This window comes from Nothobranchius furzeri, chromosome 6 (assembly GCF_043380555.1).
Source record: "Nothobranchius furzeri strain GRZ-AD chromosome 6, NfurGRZ-RIMD1, whole genome shotgun sequence".
NCBI classification, from domain to species: Eukaryota; Metazoa; Chordata; class Actinopteri; order Cyprinodontiformes; family Nothobranchiidae; genus Nothobranchius; species Nothobranchius furzeri.
Genome location: NC_091746.1, coordinates 37,874,944 through 37,889,691, shown reverse-complemented (window position 1 = coordinate 37,889,691; position 14,748 = coordinate 37,874,944). Strand labels below are relative to the sequence as shown.

General features: G+C 41.6%; 1 protein-coding gene across 3 annotated transcripts in view; it reads left to right on the top strand.

The window, feature by feature from the left end:
- Positions 1-258: 258 nt before the first annotated feature.
- fgfr1b (fibroblast growth factor receptor 1b) overlaps positions 259-14,748 on the top strand; it is a 48,943-nt gene continuing 34,453 nt past the window's right edge. For 2 of the 3 annotated variants that reach the window (XM_015973834.3, XM_054744027.2), the window contains exon 1: positions 332-531. The gene's annotated coding sequence lies outside the window, so the exon portion shown is untranslated. Of the gene's footprint in view, positions 532-14,748 lie in introns of all 3 variants that reach the window. The other variant, XM_054744025.2, reaches the window with a different exon arrangement.

The window sequence follows — 14,748 nt, the reverse complement described above, 5'->3', positions numbered from 1 at the left end:
TCTCAGATTTTTGACTTCCTCCTTGTCATTCATTCATTCATTCTCAGTGTTCCTAAAAATGTCTTCCACAAACGGCTCCTCATACAGGTGTCCCCATAAAGCAGCAGTTAGCCCAGGTCCCCCTTTCTGGCTCTGGTCCCAACAAAACCCGGGCTGATTTATAGCTGTTATTAATCGATGGGGCTGACGGGGAAACTCCCACCGTAGGCGGTTCAACAGGGGCGGTTCTGGTCGTTTACACCCAGTGTGACCAGCCTGCTGTGAATGAACGACGCTTTTTCCACGTTTGTCCTCGAGGTGGAACGGACGGCCTGTTTGTTGGAGTTCCGCTGTCAGGATTTACCGGAACTTTAGTCGCCTTCAGACACACACCTAGCTGCTGATCCACCATGGTAATAATTCATGTTTTTATCGAAGAAACATTTTAAACGAGTTTCACAGCATCTTCGGAAAGTTCCCAGTTCGTGGTTCGAGCGCGAGTCTGCTCGGTTACTGGTCTGGACAACCGAACTTCTGGGTCCGCTCACACAGGTAGGTCCACATCTGTGAGGATTCGTGTTTTCTGCAAGTCCCAGAGGCATTTTAGATTAAGTCTTCTCACACACATTTAGTTTAGCGTTGGAGTCCTGCTTACAAGTAAATATTAAGTTACTGTATGGAGCCATCAAACCGACTAGACCACCTTTAAAAGAAGATGTATAAAGCATCTTCATCTAGTCTATGTACAGTTTATGTTGCATTGTTACATTTACTGTTTTGTTTAATCTCATATTAGGCAAAAATTCAAGGAGAAAACTACGTAATTGCACAATTTATTTGTATAAAGTGAATAGTATAGAATTTTAGTTTGGTTCTGGTTCTGTTGGAGAATATTTATTATTACCATGGATTTGAGTCCTGTTGTGGGCTCATATCTGTGGTTAGAGATCCCTGAATCTGGTCATCTGAAATGTGCCTGCTTGAAAATCACTAACTTTAGTTCTATTCAAAGGAATATGAATAATAAAATAACTGAACACATTCATAATGTAAATAATTAGCAAATGTTTTTTAGTGCTCACTTTTGAAATAATGGTTTTAGATTTGTGAAAATCCTTGATCATGGACGTCACTAGGATTGAGAGATAGGAGGGCTTAGCCCCAGGAGCTTGACCTCGAACGTTTTTTGTCACACCCTGCAAAAACTTTGTCAATTAATTCATTATCTGAAGAAAATCTAACAAAACCTATTATTTTATCACTTTCCTTTCCTACTTTTGTGCATTTTCTCTCTTCTTTTTATAAAAAATAACACTTAATCAGTTAATTAGTGGGGTCTATGTTGAAGAAAGATTTTATGTAAGTCCATTAAAAATTTGATATGTTATCTTTCCAAATAAAGCTATTCATTTCAGTCTACTGCACTTAACAGGGGGAAATGTTGTAGTCATTTATTTGTTTAATTACAACTTGTTTAATTATAACTGTTACTGAAATGTGACAATAAAGAACAAATGAATAATTGTCAAACTTTTATTCTGCCAAATGAGTGTGCAGTTGACAGTTTTAATATATGAATAACACTGCTATGATATGGAATAAAGGAGTATATAATTAACTATTACAAGACAAAATAACAGTATATATGAAAATATCCAGCAAGTAGTAGAACTTATAATACAGAAAGTCAACTATACAGATACAACTTGACATAATGTTGCAGGCCAGATGACAATTATAGTGTTTTTTTTCTCAAGGTCTCTTACCTGTTCACTCCTAAATAGAAAACTGTTCAATTTTGCTTGGGAACTTTGTGCTCAGGTAAATGCTCATAACGGTGCACTCGCCCCTGTTTTCGCTGTAGATCACTGACCTTGACCATGCAGATCTCCTCAGCATCAACCACCTGGTCTCTCTCCTGTTCCTCACTCACTCTCTTAAAAAAATCTTCGTATATCCATCTAGCCAACACATTGAAAAACATTTTCAATTTCTAATGCCAAAAAAAATGCTACTAAGCCATTTAGTTTTCACTCACAATAACTGAAACAGCCATTGGTGGATAGATGGGACAGAATATGGACAACTGTTAGCCTAATATAGCCTATGTTTGGTTGCTCATGATGATGGCATTTTCCATAATGTCACATTAAGCTGCCAAAATTTATGTTAAAGTTAGATGAGTACAAAATATCCTTTCTTTACCATAGGTAAACATAGCAAATATTAAGCAACTGACAATCCACATGGAAAGAATTCATATAAACATATAGGTTTTAACTTATGTTTTGATATAGCTTTTGAATATATGTGACATATATAAAACTGGCTGTTTACTATATTATAGATACATATATGTACCTATAATATATATATATATATATATATATATATATATATTTATAATAGAAAAAATATATAATATAGAAAAATGGTCAATAATATACATATTTGGCCATATTCTGATTCAGGTTTTTAGTGTGGAGTGATTTTTGTGCCACCAACTGGAGCGTGCAGTAATCAATCTGCAAGACCACAGCCTGCTCTGCAGTCATATGCGGCCCTCTCTCTGCATGCTCAACTCCGTCTCTGCCTGCACAAATCTCCCTGTTGTTGCTCAATTTGCAATTTACAAACTAATGTAGCCTCTCCGTCAGCCAATCAGACAGCTCTCCATTATGCAATCAAAGCATGTCCAGGAAATACTGCCAGGAAAATTGCACTTTTTTCAGATAAAGAGGACTTTATATAATTATATTTAATTAGGTTGATTAACCCTCCTCTTTTCCTGGGACATTTCCACTGTTCACTTCCTTTTACACATCAAGGGCTCATTTATGTCTAACCAAACAGAGAAGAAACACTTTATATGTTGAAATAAAAAGTCCTCTTTAACTGAAAATAGTGCAATTTAACAGTTTTAGGAATGGGCAATGTGTCTTTTCTGGAAGTCAAATATGGTCACTCTAATCATGACACATGAATTACAACAAAGTATCTTGCAGGCAGTGGATGGTGACTGGTAGCTAACCAGCAGCAGAAAGCAGTTCAATAAGCTGTTAAATTTGTGTTTTTCTGTAAAGCAGTGTTTCCTGGACATGCTTTGATTGGATAAAACAGAGCTGTCTGTGATTGACAGTTGGAGAGGCTACTTGTTGAGGAGAGCAGGGAGAGATTTGCATCGCAGAGACAGAGTTGAGCCCACAGAGGGCTGCAGCTGCTGCACACAAGTGCAGAGCAGGTTCTGTTTGTGCAGACTCATTACTGTACGCTCAAGTTGGTGGCACTAAGTCACTCAATGAACTGGCTGGCTAGTTAATCACGTCACTTCAGGGGAGTTTTCCGACCATTTAACTATGGCGCGGCTTTTCATTATGGTTTGCGGCATGTAAACATGCTAGCGGAGTTAGCATTAGCATGTCGGTGCGGTAACATTTTCCTCTCTCGTCTGAACTATAACCTTGAAATATTAACGGTGTGCTGCTGTTGCTGTCTTACCCTAATGTGATGTTGAGTGACTTACAAGAGCGCTGAGCAGGGTTTGCTCATCGATATAAAGGTTTTGCTGTATAACCCCTGCCCCTGACTTGTCAACAAAGCTGCCGGGCTTAAGGGGAGGAAGTCCTTTCTTGATACTTCATGTGTGCGACGGTGTAGTTCTATATTCATTAGGCCCGAGCAGCGAAAGCGCTGCGAAGGCCTCTTGTTTTTGCTCTGATTATTTTTTGTTATTCCGTGCCCCCTTTGAACGGCTTTTTGGGGACCTTAACATACCCCAAAACTCACAATTCTTTGCAAACTTGTCAGGCCTGGTGAAAAATTTGATAATTTAAAGGTCCCAAAAAAATCGCAAAGAAAATGGCTGAACAGCGCCCCCTAGAATGTGAAAAAAGAAACCCTCTCCATAAAGCTTAGTTTATCGTACAGTTATGAAATTTGGTACACTGGTAGTACTCAACAGTCCGCACAGAAAAGTATCTTGCAAGCATGGTCAATATCAAACAGGAAGTCGGCCATTTTGGGTTGAAATGGCGATTTTTAGCCGTTTTTGCCGTTTTTAGGGTGCGTTTCTGATTGGATTGCTCGATCATTTTTCGCACGATCGTCTCAAAAATTGTGTAAAATTGCTCAGAAGGAATGGGCGAACAAAATGAGACAAGGAGTTTTCGTATATGATGAAGGGGCGGGGCCAGGCCTCAAAGTTTGACTACTCGCCAAAAATATTTAAATTGCTATAACTTCATAACTGAATGGAATAGAGTTACCAAACTTTCTGAGGTCATTCGTCATCCACCCACAAAGTAAATTGAATGGTCGCATGATGACGTCACACAAGCTCCACCCCCTCAGGACCAAAAAGGTCAAGTTTTACTGTGAAAGGTCCCAAATTGCCCCATTTCACTTAATCACCACAAATTAGTAGCTGGTAACTCAAGTCAAGTGGGGGTTGCTTGGCGTCACTTTATGGGAGTTTTCGGCAGAGGGCGGGGCTGTGGCGGCGCGGCGAAGTCAGGCGTACCACCGTGGCCTTACGTTTGCCTCCCATTTCGTCATTTCTAAAGACATCGTCACGAAACTTCTTGTGAGTGATCCTAGTCTGGCCCCGCAAAAGATCTGATGTGAATATCTGGTGGGCGTGGCCTATTTTCTGAAATAGCGCCCCCTAGGACCATTAAAACTGTCAGCCCCAAGCCATGCTTTGACTGAGGATCACGAAATTTGGTACACTAATGTGGTGTCTCAGGCCCTACAAAAAAGTCTCTTGGAGCCAAGTGCAAAGTCGCACAGGAAGTCGGCCATTTTGGTCCAAGTGCGCAATTTAGTGGTTTTCGCACACGTTGTTTGGAGAGTGATGCTCCATCGTCCTTTTCACCAATCTCCTTCAAACTTCTGCTATATACTCTTAAGACAAAGGGGAAAAAATTCAACCGTCGGATTTTTCAAAAGTTGAAAGGTGTGGGCGTGGCTAAGCCTCAAACTTTGACCTGTCGCCACACCACTCTTTTTTTCACAGCTCCCTACTAGACTCCTTTTACCCAATCACCAGGAATCTTTGGCAAATAGCAGTAGACAACTTGAGGTCACTTGGTCTCCAGTACTGGAAGGTTTCAAAAAAAGGCGGGGCTTTGGGAGCATGGCGAAAATCGCCATCACGCCATGGAAATACGTTTGCCTCTCATTTCTTCAGTTATCGTGATATCGCTACGGAACTTCTGGTGAGTGATCCTAGTCTACCCCCAAGAGACATAGACAGCTGAAATATGTGGGCGTGGCCTAATTTCTGAAATAGCGCCCCCTAGGAACATTTAAACTAATAGCCCCAAGCCATGCTTTCACTGAGGATTACGAAATTTGGTACACTAATGTGGTGTCTCAGGACCTACAAAAAAGTCTCTTGGAGCAAGGCGCAAAGTCACACAGGAAGTCGGCCATTTTGGTCCAAGTGCGCGATTTAGTGGTTTTCGTACACGTTGTTTGGAGAGTGATGCTCCGTCGCCCTTTTCACCAATCTCCTTCAAACTTCTGCTATATACTCTTAAGACATAGGGGAAAAAATTCAACCGTCGGATTTTTCAAAAGTTGAAATATGTGGGCGTGGCTAAGCCTCAAACTTTGACCTTTCGCCATGCCACTCTTATTTTCACAGCTCCCTATTGGACTCCTTTTACCCAATCACCAGGAATCTCTGGCAAATAGCATTAGACAACTTGAGATCACTTGGTTTCCAGTACTGGTAGGTTTCGAAAAAAGGCGGGGCTTCGGGAGCATGGCGAAAATCGCCATCACGCCATGGAAATACGTTTGCCTCTCATTTCTTCAATTTTTGTGATAATGCTACGAAACTTCTGGTGAGTGATCCTAGTCTGACCCCCAATAGAAATGGTCAGCTTAAGTTTGTGGGCGTGGCCTATTTTCTTACATAGCGCCCCCTAGAGCAATTAAAACTGTCAGCCCCAAGCCATGCTTTGACTGAGGACTACAAAATTTGGTACACTAATGTCGTGTCTCAGGACCTACAAAAAAGTCTCTTGGAGCCAAGTGCAAAGTCGCACAGGAAGTCTGCCATTTTGGTCCAAGTACTCGATTTAGTGGTTTTCGCACACGTTGTTTGGAGAGTGATGCTCCATCGCCCTTTTCACCAATCACCTTCAAGCTTCTGCTATATACTCTTAAGACATAGAGGAAAAAATTCAACCGTCGGATTTTAAATAAGTATAAAGGTGTGGGCGTGGCTAAGCCTCAAACTTTAACCTGTCGCAATTACATTACTTGACTTAATAACTCCCATGTGCATGATCAGATCTATGCCAAACTTTTTTCTGTGTGATCACTGACCACATCTGAAGACATTGACAATGTGGACAGCTGACATCCCCTAAGTCCCGCCCCCTACTACAGGAAGTCTATTGTTTTATGGTGAAATGCCCATATTTGTCATGATCTGAAAGCTTTCCAGCACCCCTAGATAAGTTTAACCTACAATAACTTCAAAAAACGTGGTCAGAAAAGCATTACAGTTGGTCTGTGTCATCACACCACCAGAGTCGTAAAGGTAGAGTATGCCCTAGTTGTGAGACGTGTAATATAATGGTGGGATAAGAGGTGATGCTGAGTCAGGGTGAGTTGCGGATGAGGTGAACGTTTGCGGTTTCTGGTGTCGGGGTGGTCGACGTTTCTGTTCCGCGGACGTGCCCTGGTGCCCCGGGCTGCCAGCCAGGCCGGAGCGGCGCGGAGCTGCGAGAGCCGAACGACGCTGCTTGCAGCTTTAATTAATTATTATTTCTGTTTCAGACTAAAAAAAAAACTCATGTACCAACTACACGTGTCGTGATTGTGTTGAGCATGTAGATGTGAACAAATAAAAAAAAGTTAACTGAAAAAATAAAATAAACCAAAATGATAGGGGGGCTTGTGATTATTTTAGGGGGGCTGAAGCCCCCATAAAACGGACCTAACGACGTCAGCGTCCTTGATCATTTTGGCATCAAATTCTCGTATTGACTAAATGTTTACTTTGGAATGGGCAAATAATTCTTCAAGCTCAGTTACTTGGCTACCTGGCTTTTTGAAGATGTGATGTTCCAGCATGGTAGGTTTAGTCACTGTCAGATAGAACACTGGCATCAGAACATGTTTGCTGCTTTTATTTATTCAAGTGTTTAATCTGCTTCACATAAGTTTTAATCCAGTTTTGTGAATCTGTTTCAGGCTTTCCCAGCAGCAGCTTTGTTAAGGAGATGGGTCACACTGCATCTTTAACCCTGATTAATTATCAAAGCTTAATAATCAGCTTGCTGATTCCTTCAAATATGCAGCCTGGCTGAGAACTTTGACTCACACAGGCCACCTCCCATTTGGCCTCAAAAACGTGATATTTTACGTTGGATGCATGCTGTTTTACTTTCTTCTGCTGAGCCGGTCTCTGTAGTTTAAATGAAGTTTTTGTGAACTTTCCAGCATCCTGCTTCTCTTCCAGTCTGGCTCCTGCTGAGTGTGTTTTCCAGCTTTTGTCCGAGAGGCTCAGTGAGTTGGCGTGTTAGTATGAGAACTATTCGGAGCTGCCAGGCAGCTGCAGAATGTGGTGTGTAGGTGAGGGCTCCAGCACAGACAGTGTTGGGCAGAGAGACTGCTGGGACAAGCGTGAAGAAAGACGAGGCCAAAAGAAAGACGACACACACAGACAAGGCATGCAGAAGAGTCATGCTATAATTTTTTATTTATTAGAATCCAGTTCCCTTTAGAATCCCCAGCTTGTGTGATGAACAGTCTGAGTTGTTGTTTTTCCCTTTCCCTTCACACGATGCTCTCTGTCAGTTGCTCAAGCTTAACTTTTATTGTTTAGTAAAACTGCTGAGCAATTTTAGGCCCAAAGGTTCTTTGTTTAAAAGTTTCCAGACTGTTTTGGTCACTTAAAGTTATATTCACAGGTGTATTTTCTTATGATTGCATGGGTGAATGTGATAGTTACTACTTTATCCTTTCTATATATTTTTTCTTTGCACTTTTTAGCATTTCAGAAAGTGTTTAAAGGTGTGGCTCACTGGTTTAATCAATACATTTAAAATGGTCTCTAGTAGAAATAAATGCCTTTAAAATAAAAAAGAAATAAATGCCTTGAAAGTTGTTCTTGTGAAGGTATACCAGTGCACTATTTTCAGGAACTAGTAGTGACCCACATCACGGCTGAGCTTCCAAATGCCAGATTTTAACCCAGCACGGAGAATTCAGCCAGAGGAGAAAGTAGCTTCAGATGGCAGGTGTTCCTGATATTTGGACACCTCACCTTGGGTTGGCAAATGGCAACGCAATTCTACCACTGACTTGCAACGTTGATGTTTTATCTCTACAAATAACAGATGCTTGGAGGAGTTCTGCTATGTGGTTCAGTTGCTAATGCTAAAGGTTAGCTTTTACTTGCCGAGATATTCTCTGCTGTTTCCTGGATGTTAAATCAACAACAGCTTTCCTCGTTAAGGTTGGTTTATGCTTGACGCGTCCGCGAGGTCCGCACGGCTCCGCGTGGAAAAGTTGCGTCATTTTAACAACCACGCCCCTCCACCGTGTCTCCGCACGGCCCAAACTTTCCGCACCGTGCACCTAGGAAATTTTCTAACCACGCGGACGGTCGGACGCGGAAAAACATGGCGGACTGGCAAGAACTAGTATGGCAGAGGTTCGTAAATACAGACATTTGTATGATTCAGCTCTCAGAGATCACCGTGATCAACATGTTGTTAATAATTCTTGGAGAGAAATGGCTTGCACTGTCGAAAAAGACGAGGACGCTGTTAAAAAATGCTGGAATGCCATGTTGTAAACAACAGTAATTTTTACTTCTTCTACGGTTTAGTGTTGGATGCATGCCGTAGAGCTCCATGCTGCCCCCTACAGTTTGGGAGAATATTTGCTCACTGCAGAGACAAGCCGCATGAACCATAAATGCTGCGAGCTGTGAAGCGCGTTCAATCCGCGAGACGCATCACCAAGCGGAAAGTAAATGCGTCAAGCATAAACCAAGCTTTATGAGTCAAGATGGGGGAGTCCATGAATGTTCAGTGACAGTGTGATGTAGATCTGTCAGGATTTTCTAATTCTAGTTTCATCGTCTAGTTTCTATCAGAAGCTAACGCAGCAGATAGGTGTAGGAAAATATTTTCATGTTCAGTCTGCATGAAAAATTCAGTGACTCATTATAATCAGAAATAATCATTAAAAACTGTTTTCAGTGAACCACACCATTAAATATTCCAAACATATGCAGTTTTTTAAATCTAACTTTCAGTTATCCAAAAGGGTTTAGATGAAGGTAACTGGACTTCTTTGGTTTCTTGAAAAAATTTCGCTTCTCATCCGAGGAGCTTTGTCAGTGACAAACCAGGAAGGTGAAAGCAGTCACCTTGATCATCACTCTGGCTGTGACAAGTTGCTAGTTCATTCTGAAATCATAATAAACAAGTTTTAAATATTTCAGAAAGTGAATCAAAAGCAGTTTCCCCAAACTGTTGGAAAAGTAAGAGTGAAGACTCATGGGAAGCCCTTTTCAGGGAGCCTAAACAAATTGAGTCACACCGATGGACCAAATACAGCAGAGACCATTACTGAGCTCTTCTCATCCATTTTCTTTGTATTGTTTAAAAAACAACAGTTCTGTAACAAAAGCTTCAATGTGTTCAACAACAAGAACCGTATCCTCCAGTTGATAATTTTATTGTTGGGTCCATTTTATTAGTCAACCCTGGTTATGTTTATACCGTAAATCCTCTAAGCTCATCAAGCTCCAGGCCTTTATTGGAAGGAGGACCAGAATTAGAGGCAGGCCTCAATTTCTATTTGAGCAAAATGAACTAATGGTTCGCTGGAGTTTTTGACAATTAAAATTGCGCCCACATTTTCACTGATGTGCCTGCAGCCTCTCGGAGTTCCTGCTGCTCTAAACATTAAAATAATTATTTCATTTTCTGTTCCTCACTTCTGATTACCTTCAATGGTGTCTGTTTGTTGCAACCACCAGGTACAAAAACTAACTTGTTTTTATTTGACTATTTTTCTGTCCTTCCTGTTTATTATCTTCCTGCATCTCCTCTCAATCCTAAAGAAAAACTGCTACCTGGCTTCATATATATTCACCTTATGAGTTACCTTTGAACTGCAGTTCTAAAAGATCTACCGACCGCAAAAACAGCGGAGTGCTCGCCGCCCACATCAGTTAGGTGCGTCACCGAGGACAAAACAGGTGATGCGCCCCGATCCACAGCAGCGAAACGCATCAGGCACAAATAAAAGACAGAAAACATAAAAGGAAATGAGCCGACATAAACGATCGCGTGTTAAATTAGTTTTTGAGGTGGCGACACCTGATTTGATAATGTTACTGTGGCTGTGCTCAGGACGCAGATGTCTGGAGCGCATCAACGATCAGAGCTTTGCATGCGCAAGCTGGTTAAGGTTAGGATGGGGGTGAGGGGAAGGTTAAATTGCAAGAGGGAAACGTCACAGTTTGGTTAAATTGTCCGTTTTACGGCGGGTGTCAGTACCGGCGCTCTGGCACAGCGCGTTGCCTCCCGACGTGCAGGAGCTTGTCACCTGCTGACAGCAGGCTGCTGTCTTTTCCGTGGACTGCATCTTGCCGGTCATTATCACGTGACAGCGACTAGTCGATGACAGGCATAAAAAGTCACTATAGAGCGGTGAAGTCGACTAGTGACTAGTTCATACAACCCCTGCTACTGCTCCCCAGAGTGTTCTGCAGCATAATCAGCACGTTCTCTTTGAACTTGATATCAAATTTTCGCCTCCTCTTCGTCTCCGCACGGTTAAAGTTACCCTCGCGGTCTATCACTGGCAAATCAAAAGTGAGACGGATGACACAACCGCCCCCCGTACTTGCTTGTTACCACATTCCACCCGGCCACAATAAAATACCAGCCATTATTCACCTCCGCCGACTCTGACACCGGCCAAAATGTGATACCCGGCAGTTAATTAAATACAGGCTAATAGAGGATTTACGGTAAATAATATTTTTTTTAAAGTCTAAATTTGGAGCCACTGGACCAAACTGTTAAAATGTTTGAATCGGTTAAACCAACCCCACCACATGTTGCTGTATTTAAAGCCTATTTTGGTGTTAATAATTATAGAACCTGAACTGGTTTGGCACATCAGGGCCATGGGCTGCATGGTGGCGCAGTGGTTAGCACTGTTGCCTCGCAACAAGAAGGTCACAGGTTCGAAACTCGGCTGCGGCCTTTCTGCGTGGAGTTGCGTGTTCTCCCCATGCATGCGTGGGTTTTCTCCGGGTATTCCGGTTTCCCCCACCTATAGGTTAAAAAGAAAATTGTAAAGTCGCTTTGGGTAAAAGCGTCTGCTAAGCACATAAACATAAACACATCAGGGTACATCAGTGGGAGGAGTATTTGTGCACTAGTGGTATTTATAGAGCCAAAACTTGTGGGTAAAAATTAGCTTTTCGGTTTCCCTCATTTCCATCCAAATGCCGTCGTCTAGAGTTACTCTGCCAGCTGTGTGCTTGTGCATTCATAAAGTAGCGGCGGTTGTAGAACATCATCTGTCCAGTGTAGATGTAGTGAACAGGGACTTTTAAGTTACTCATTAATCCTGGATGTGGAAGCTTATTTTTTGCTGATCAGCACAGTGGCCATTTCAGGTTGATGCTGAGGTGAGCAAGCAGCAAACCGTCAGCTGCTTTGCGAAACAGCAGGCGTTGCAGCAACAATGAAGTGTTTACCAGAAGTACAGGCCTCACACACATGTAATGACATTTTCAGCTGACGTGCTTTAATATTAAGGAAATTTTTACTGTGGCTATTTGTATTAACCAACAAACCTTTTGATAATTGCCAAATTCTGATTCTGAATGATAGTTACTCGGATTCTAATGTCCCTTATCCTGCTTGGTGCAGCTCAGCTCTGCACAGTTCTTAGGTGTTTCCACTAATAATGGATGCATGGTTCCTCTCCCTTTCTGTGGTTCCAAGTGTACCATGCCAGGCTCAAGATACAATGTCTGAAGATTGTCTTTTGCTGATTGATTTCAGTGTGTCCCGTGACAGCTGTGGCTACAGTTTGGCTGATTATCACCACCACTTTTTGAGTGTGTGTGTGTGTGTGAATGGGTGAATGACTGATGTGTTGTAAAGTGCCTTGGTGGGCTTGTAGGACTCTAGAAGGCGCTATATATAAATACAGGACATTTACCATTTAGTGGTAAAAGTGGAAGGATATGCTACGATTTAGTGCAGTTCCTCCGGTTCTTTGCAATTAACGACGCTGCATACTGAGTTTTTGAATTTTCATGTATGTTGTGCATTGTTGTTATGTCAATGCTAAATAAATATTTTCATGGTTTTGTAATTGATTTATTGCAATGCCTTGATTTTAGTGAGGTTAGTACACATCATAGCCAGAAATACTTTGGTTCTAATTATTGATGTAAAAATTTTTTGGGTGTTTCAGTTTTTGGCGTTGGTTTCCTCACTTTTGGTTTTCGGCCAATTCGGTGCATCCCTACATGTTACCATGGAGTTTTAAAACAGTTTTTCTAATTGTTTGCATATATAACTGCTGGACTGGTTGTAGCAGAGCCTGTCTCTGCTTTCTAGCATATTATTTCCAGATGTTGACAGTCTACTTCTGAATATCAAAAGTTTCAGAAGTTTATTTGTATAGCACTTTAAATGCAACAATGTTGCCCAAAATGCTTAGCAAAAAACAATAAAACATTTGCGATGCACTGATATGAAATCCTCAGGCCGATGCCGAAATTTATAATTAATATCACTGTTATGGCCGATACCGATATTTGCCGGTACCGATATACTGACATTGATGCTTCTAAAATCATCAGATTTTGAATAGAATGAAAATTACTAAAGCTGAATGTACATTATTATGTACACACCACACCCCCCCCCCCCCCGCGACCACATACATTTACGCTTCTGAGATGATTACAACCACTGTCACATGACTAAACAATCAGACCCCCCCACCACCACCACCCCCCATTTAGCATCTGTGAAGTCTATTCTATCTGAGCCTCCTTGGGTGAACTGAACAGTCTTCATCTTATTTATGAGCTTCAGAAGATAATGAGTGGATTTGTTGTTTTTACAGCACAATGCTGACTGTTACAACAGTCAAAGGAGAAGTGGGAGAGGTTTTTTAAAGCATTCTACTGTGAGGCAAAGACTATTTTAGAAGCTCGACATCCTGTCCCGGTGGATGTAGAGAAAACTTAAAAGGTTATATGGCAAATAAATGATCAAAATATTAGCCATTTTTCCATATTGCACACCACAGATTTTTGTCCATTTTTTAAATTGCCAGTTTAAAGCAGCTCCAAATGAAAACATAAACTAGATATTTGTTAAATCTTTTGTAATTTTTGGGTTTTCTTGTGACATACAGATTCAAAATAATCTAAATTTGCCTCTGGGACAATGAAGATAATTGTTTACATTATATATAATGTTTACAGTTCAAGGTGTCCACAGACAATAATAACATTAAAAGTGTTAGTCTGTCAAAGTACGCCGTCATTTCATCTATTCGGGGGACCAAGAGAATGGCTGTATGACCTTAAATGCTGCATCAAATGACCAAAAGAGTCGCAGATTTTACGGTGCTCTGTAGGAAACCACAAAGCGTAGTGAATTAAGGCGTTGTGGGGTAAGGTCTGCCACAATTTTTGGTGTTGGGGGTTTAGAAACTGAGATTTTAAAATGGCATGAATGCTGCATATTTTCTTTTCGTTCCATTTTGCTTCAGCAGTGACTTTTCCAGTTTCCAGTTGCACAGCAAAGTCAGCTGCTGTCATTTCCTACTGAGGTACAACCAATCAGCATTGGTTAACCACAGGTATTACCCGTAAGTTTCGATACTGGAAGCAGGCGTATCTTCTCCACAGTAGCAGAGCAAGAAAAGTGAAATCTGACTGTTTTCCTGCACACTTCTTCATCCTCTCATTTAATGGTGGCGGGAAACCATCATTCAAGGAGCATTACCCCTCCTTTCCACCGAATGTGGAAGTGTTGCAAAATGGTTGTGAAACGTTGTTTGCAGCAATTTGTCACGTTGAAGGTTAGGAGGAGGTTAGAACCCAAGATGCAGGAAACCCCAGATGACACGAGGCAGGATCGGTTGAAAAGCAAAATCCTTTTATTTAGGATGAGGAACCAAAAAAATCCTCAAAGGGCAGGAAGCCAAAACCCAAAGTCCTGAACACTAGGACAACAAAAGCTCACATAGAGCACAAAACAATGCTGACACACAAATAATGGAGACACAGACAGGGCTTCATACACTGGGGCATGATGGGAGGCAGATGAGCTGCAGGTGTGTGGGGAGAGAACCAGGTGAAAGCAATTAACAAATCAGGGAAGACACCAACATGAAAAAAGAGTAAAAACCTAAAGACAAGGAAAGCAGCAACATAACTAATTTTCTAAGGGGAAGGAAAACTACAAACACCGGTGGGAAAAAACATACTAAAGAGACTAACAAAATGAAAAGCTGAAACTATAAAAACGTCAGAGGGGTGACTGGGGAAGACTAAAGGAACACAGGACTTGGGAGAGATATCTGGAGGGCTGAAGACCAGGGGACACATGAGGAACACAAAGAGACACATAAGAGGGATACTTAGGGGGAAATGGAGCACACAAGGAGACACATGAGACACAGACACAGACCATGACACAATTAGCTGCCGTTATAGTGGATTGGTTCTTTTCCACCGGCCGCAAA